Source organism: Echeneis naucrates, chromosome 11 (genome assembly GCF_900963305.1).
Source record: "Echeneis naucrates chromosome 11, fEcheNa1.1, whole genome shotgun sequence".
NCBI classification, from domain to species: domain Eukaryota; kingdom Metazoa; phylum Chordata; class Actinopteri; order Carangiformes; family Echeneidae; genus Echeneis; species Echeneis naucrates.
Genome location: NC_042521.1, coordinates 20,756,579 through 20,762,578, shown reverse-complemented (window position 1 = coordinate 20,762,578; position 6,000 = coordinate 20,756,579).

Here is a 6,000-nt window from a genome sequence, read left to right as displayed (position 1 = left end):
GCATCTCCATTTGTGGCACACTGGCACACACTTGTGCCAGTGCCAGTGTGTTTCGTCTCCGTGTGTTTACACCAGCCTTTTGCCACAGCCCTTACCAGAGTTTTTGCCTCCACCATTGTGTGGATTTTTGGTCTTCCTCCAAGTGAGACTTTTTGTTGCAAGTTTAATATCTTAGTTTAGTTTCATAGTTAGAGATTTCAAAGCCTTTCTGTTTCCTCCGTGTGGAGTGAATTTTTGTTCTCTTACCTTTTTTAGATTAGAGGCTCTGGTTTTCAGGAGTGTTTCCTGTTGTTTGTTGCCTTCATATATAGTTCCTATTTTCTTCTGTAGCTGGAGTGATTTTCATTTATAGTTAAGTTTAAATAGTCCATTGTGTTTTCCTCCTTTTTAGTGGAGTGATTTATTTAGATAACTTTAATAGCCTTGAGAGACAGAGCTGGTTTTATTGCTGGATCTTTTGTCTTGACCGTGGAGTTCCTTGGAAGCAAAAATAAAGACTGCTATTGAACCCTGCATCTGTGTCCTGAGTCCTTGCCTGGTCGTGATAGTGTGTGACCCAGCCCGTTGTTTTTGCAGTCTGCCTTCTTTCTGTCAACATGACTTCAACACCTGTGCTCCTGAAACACCTGGACACACAAGGTTCAAATGAATATATATTTTTTATAACCTGAATTTATACAGGAAGAATTGCACATCTCTATTGAAAATGGCAAGAAAGCTGGACAAGATGATATTTGAAGAAATAAGACACTTTATTCATCTAATTTTAAGGAGTTGAATTAATGCAACTTCTCATATAAATTTCTGTTGCCTCTCTCTGGTCCCTAGCATGGGTATTTCGAAAAGGGACGTGAAGACGTTAGAAGTTAGTTGAGTAATCAAGTTTCAAGTTTGGATTCTCACCAAAATCTAATCTTTCCCTTGGTTGGTTTACCCTCTGTGAGCAATCCAAGTTTGGTTGCATGAATGAGGCTGTGACCGTCTGATGGAGTTGGCCCCCTGGGCTCCATCTAGATAATGGACATTTGCTTGTGGGAGAGTAGCTGGTGTGAAAGGAATATTAATAACTTCCTTTCCAAGGTACAGAGGAAACCAGATGCACCACACTGATCTTAGATTCACTTGGGGTTGAAATAGGACAGATGTCAGGCTACCCTCTGTTCGAGTTCAACTTCAGGATACTGCATACTACATGGCCTTTTAAGATGGGAGGTGAAAAGTTCTCATTGTGGGGGACTGCGCAACCACACTGGATGTGTTTATTCAGGAAGAGAACTCCACTAACACGAGTATTTCCACCAACTGGAGCCAATTTTTTAAAACTTTTTTCAATTTGCAAATGTCAGCACGTATTTAAATCTATGCATACATTTCCCACCACTTCCACCTCATGTACCAGTCAGGCAACTGTTGCACTACACTTCCCACACTTCATTTGCATATGCCATAATATTGGATGTTCCATTTGATCACTGACTGCCTCATTTTGTTCACTGACTGTGATTGTCCTGTTTCTATTCTATTTATTTTATTATTATTATTATTATTATTTTATTTTATTTATCTATTTCTATATATGCACGCATTCTATGTGGACAGCAAAAAAGAATTTCATTGCACAGGTAAATGTGTTTCTTTACTTTACATGTGACAATAAACACTTTGAATCTTGAATTTCCTACTATCAATGGAAGAATAAAGGGCTAAGGTGGCAGTAAGGTATCCCAAACACACCCCTCCCCAGGCTGTCCCAGAACAGATAATATGTAATGCCTCCACTCTTTTCAGGGTCCTATTCAACGTTGCCTCCCAGATGTAAATCCTGGATGCTGTCCAGAGGCAAGAAAGCAGGGGACTCCTTAATCAGGAAATACAAATCTCTTTAAATTGCTGATCTTTTTGCCCTGTGTCCAGTGCTGGGGGAAACTATTTTCATCTTTTTGAATTTCCAATCACATTCTTTCAGTCAATATTGAGGCTCGGAATATACAGCAGTTGAGGGCTTCACCTGGAGGCTGTAGCTACACCATGGCAGTCTAGCAAAAGATCCACATTACTGCTGGTGCTGAAGCAATTCACGTGTCTTTATTGTAATTGCAGTAACAAGGTTTCTGTTTTAAATGTTGTGCTCTTCTTTGAACAATGTCCTCAACCTGCAAATATATTCTGATGCAAGATAATCAAAGCCAAGGAGAGAAGGATATAGATAATGAGGTATTGATGGTTAGTGTGTGCCCATTCCTCTCTTTGACAGCAGAATGCTCTCCCATCTTTGAAATGTGCAACAATCTTGACTGTCAGTGTGAAATCTTTGTACAGGAAAACACCAGTCCTCCATCCTGTTGCCTGGTCTGGGAAAAGGAACTAGCCACCTGGGGCCCCCACTTGCTGCCATTAGTTCAAAAGATATAACGCAGATCAATGGTCTGTGGGCACACCATGCACTGGTATATGCATAACCTTGATGGTGTGCTGGTGGTGACGGTGCCGTCTGCACATTAGAAAACAGATACAGCTGTTCTCTTTTAACCATCTAACTTCTAAATGTACACCCACGCCCAGATTCATTTTCAGCTTGACTCTTTATACATTTGTAGACGATCTAGGCACAATCTATTATTGCTTCCCCCAAACACCCAAATAAATCCACACAAGTCATTACTGTTACTGTCAAGTGATGCTTGGGTCCACTTTTATTAGCGGTTTTATAAATCACTTACCAGATATTGTGAAGATGAAATTCATGTAGTTGTGTACTGTATTGTGTACTATGATGATTGTACTATGAGTCATCAACTTTAACTGGCTGATTTGAATAGTGTTAGTGAATGGAATTAAATTAACAAATAATCATTGCCAAAATAAAATTGTATCTGGTAGTCAACTTACTGCACTCAGTTTGTTTGTAGATGCATCACCTGATCAAGACCAAACTACTTGGTGTTAAATTAGATCTTTTATCATACTGCTCTGAACTCCAAGAGAGAATGAAAGGATCTGTATGCATTCCAGTTTCTGTTATGATTGATGTCATTCCGTCACTTATGTTGTATTTGGAAGTGTTTCCACTGATTGAAAAAAAAAGTCAGATTGTATTGAAGTCTATGTGAAAACATCCCTCCTTCTATCTTGATTTATTAGCTCAGTAAATGTTTTCCTAATGAGTTTATGGACTCAGTCTATAGTTTCAAGTTTTCAATACAACATGTAGTTCATTATTTAGATGTTGGTTCTAGCAGGCCGGCGATGGATTAGGGCATGGTTACTGTGTGTTTGACAAGCTGTACTGCACACAGTGAAGTGCCTGACAAACAGGATAGAGAGCAGAACCAATCTAATCCAGGTCTCACTCTTCCTCAGATTCACCCTTTTCTTCTGTTAAAAAAACAAAACAAAAACCATATAGTAATTGCCAAATTATCAACTTGAGGCTCCAAAACGGCAGTTCGCAAACCATTGTGTGCTGCCATGGTGGGTTGCCACTTGGTCCTATCTCAAGTCCTTGATCAGCCCTAACATTACAGGTGTCTTTAAATAGTTCTTGAGCTTTGTGTTGAAGTTCCAATTAAGTGTATTCATCTATAAATGCCAGCAGATTCACTTGGGAGACTTTAAGCAAGGGCAAAGAAGGAATACAGAACAATTTGCATAATTATTGCAGATATCAACATCATTCATCAAATTAAATTCCTTAACGCAAGTATGACTCAGAGCCTTCCTGTCATATGCGCAGCATATTCAAATGACTGCACCACTGATTTAAGTCACTGTGTTGTTTCACAAGCGATGATGAAAAAGACAAAGTCCAGACACCATCAATCACACTCAGACAGGGAAATACACAGGAGCTCCCCTGGCACTACTACCACTGCTGAGAAGATGGAGAGTGTAAGAGGGAGGGTGTGGCCTTCATTCAGCACTTTGCTGCCGCAGTATTTAAAGCATTTGACAAAACATCTGCTGCGTCACAAAGTCAAAGTGTTCCCATAACAGTATTGGACAAGCACTTTTTGCCAATTTTTACTCATAACTGGAGCCAGAAAACGGAGTTTACCTCAAAAGAGGTCACATCAGGATGAAACACAGACCGCATACCAACAACACTGTGTCCGATCTGGATAATGAATTCAGTAATACTACTGTTGGCTACAGGCCTACCAAAATAAATGGTTTTCTTCTACGATGCCCGTGCATTTTCCAATATTGCCATGTATGGCTTGGATGAAATCCCTCATGCATACAATTAATTTTCAGTCCAGCTGCTCCCTAGTGGTTGTTAAGTTGCATGACAGACAAAATATACCCACACAGTACCTGCATCAATGATTTGTCCTCTCTATAATTGTAATCCACTTGACATACTTGGTGTCTACAAAAATCAAGGTGGTTTACAGTGACTGAAAAAAAAATAGCAGAAGCATCAGATTCGAAACAAAGTTGATGAAATAAATGAGATGCCTTATCAGGTTTGTTCTGGTTTAAACCTAGCAAAGCAGAAATTTTAGTTAGTTAGTACTTTATTGTCATTCTGACCATACAAAAGACATACACAGCAAAACAAAAAGTAATTTCTCCAGGCTCAGTGTGCTTAAAAATGCACCGATTAAAAGAACATGAACACAAGAAGAACAGAAGACAAACGTTTATACACATATATACACATAAATTCATACATATCCATATACAGAGGGCAAAAGGACAAACAGCCACACAAGGGATGCATGTAGTCTCTGACTATTTCGGCAGTTCTGCGAAAGCGGCACGGCTCATACAGTTCTTTTATCAATGGAAGGGATGGTCAACTCATTTTTCCTGCTGCCCTCCCCACTCTCTGAAGGGCCTTCTGGCCTGCTACAGTGCTGTTGCTGTACCAGACAGTGAGGCAATTGATTTAGATGTGCTTGACAGTTCCACTGCATTGACTAACCCTGTTTAGTGTCTTCCTGACATCAACTGAGTGGGTACAGTGGGTCAGTACTGATATTGCAGGGTTGTTGGGAGGTCCTGTAATTGGCGATGGCCTGAATATCTTACCATAGGCTTCTGGAATTTTTGGGTCAATGAGATGATTCTGGATTTTCTCTCTGTAAGCACACTTTACAATTTTCACACATCTTAGAGCTTTGTTCATCTCCATCTGAAAGCCACACTCCATGCCCGCAGAAGTTTATCCACCTCACTGGTGAATCAGGGGTTTTGATTTGAGTGTTTGGTGATGCTCTTTTGTGAGCCTCTCTGAACATATTCCAGTCCAAGCATTAAAAATAGTCTTGAAGTGCTGACATAGCCCCCTCTTACCAGGTCTTTATCTGCTTCAAGGATGGTTTATTTCTAGTCAGCTGTTGCCTGAATGGTTATTTTAAGACAGAGAGGTGGTCTGAAATTCCCAGGTGTGGGGCTACTCTCAGTGCTTGATGTTAGTGCACATATGGTCTGGTGTATTTTCACCCCTGGTGACAAAATCCACATGTTGATGATATCCAATGATGTAGATACAATTCAGATGTGTATTTTCCCATTTGTATTTGCACTGAATATAAAAATCTGTGAGGCTAATAGCTGTGGTTTACCATGACATATAATATAGATGGCATTTTAGTATTAAAAACTAAATGTCCACTTGCGTCATTTCCAGTCACTGGCGGTTGTGCTCTCTGCTGTGCTTTGTCATCTCGTGTTGTTTCCACTGTTCTTCTGCTATTATTTCCTAATTCACTCGATTAATCCGACAGCAAATTATTTTCACACCAACACTAGGTTTAAAAGTCAATATCTCCCCTTTCTCCAAAGGTTATAACCGGTTCTGCTCCTCCGCTAATCAGGGCAAGGGCAAGCAACGAGGAACAAGCAACAAGGAATAAGCGACAAGGACTAGGCAGGGCATGGCCAGAGCAAGGACAAGGCGGGAACAAAACGACAATGATCCGACAAGGACTAGACCGAAAACAGGACTTCAATATACAGTGCTAAACAAGACACGGGTGATCCACATTAGGGCAG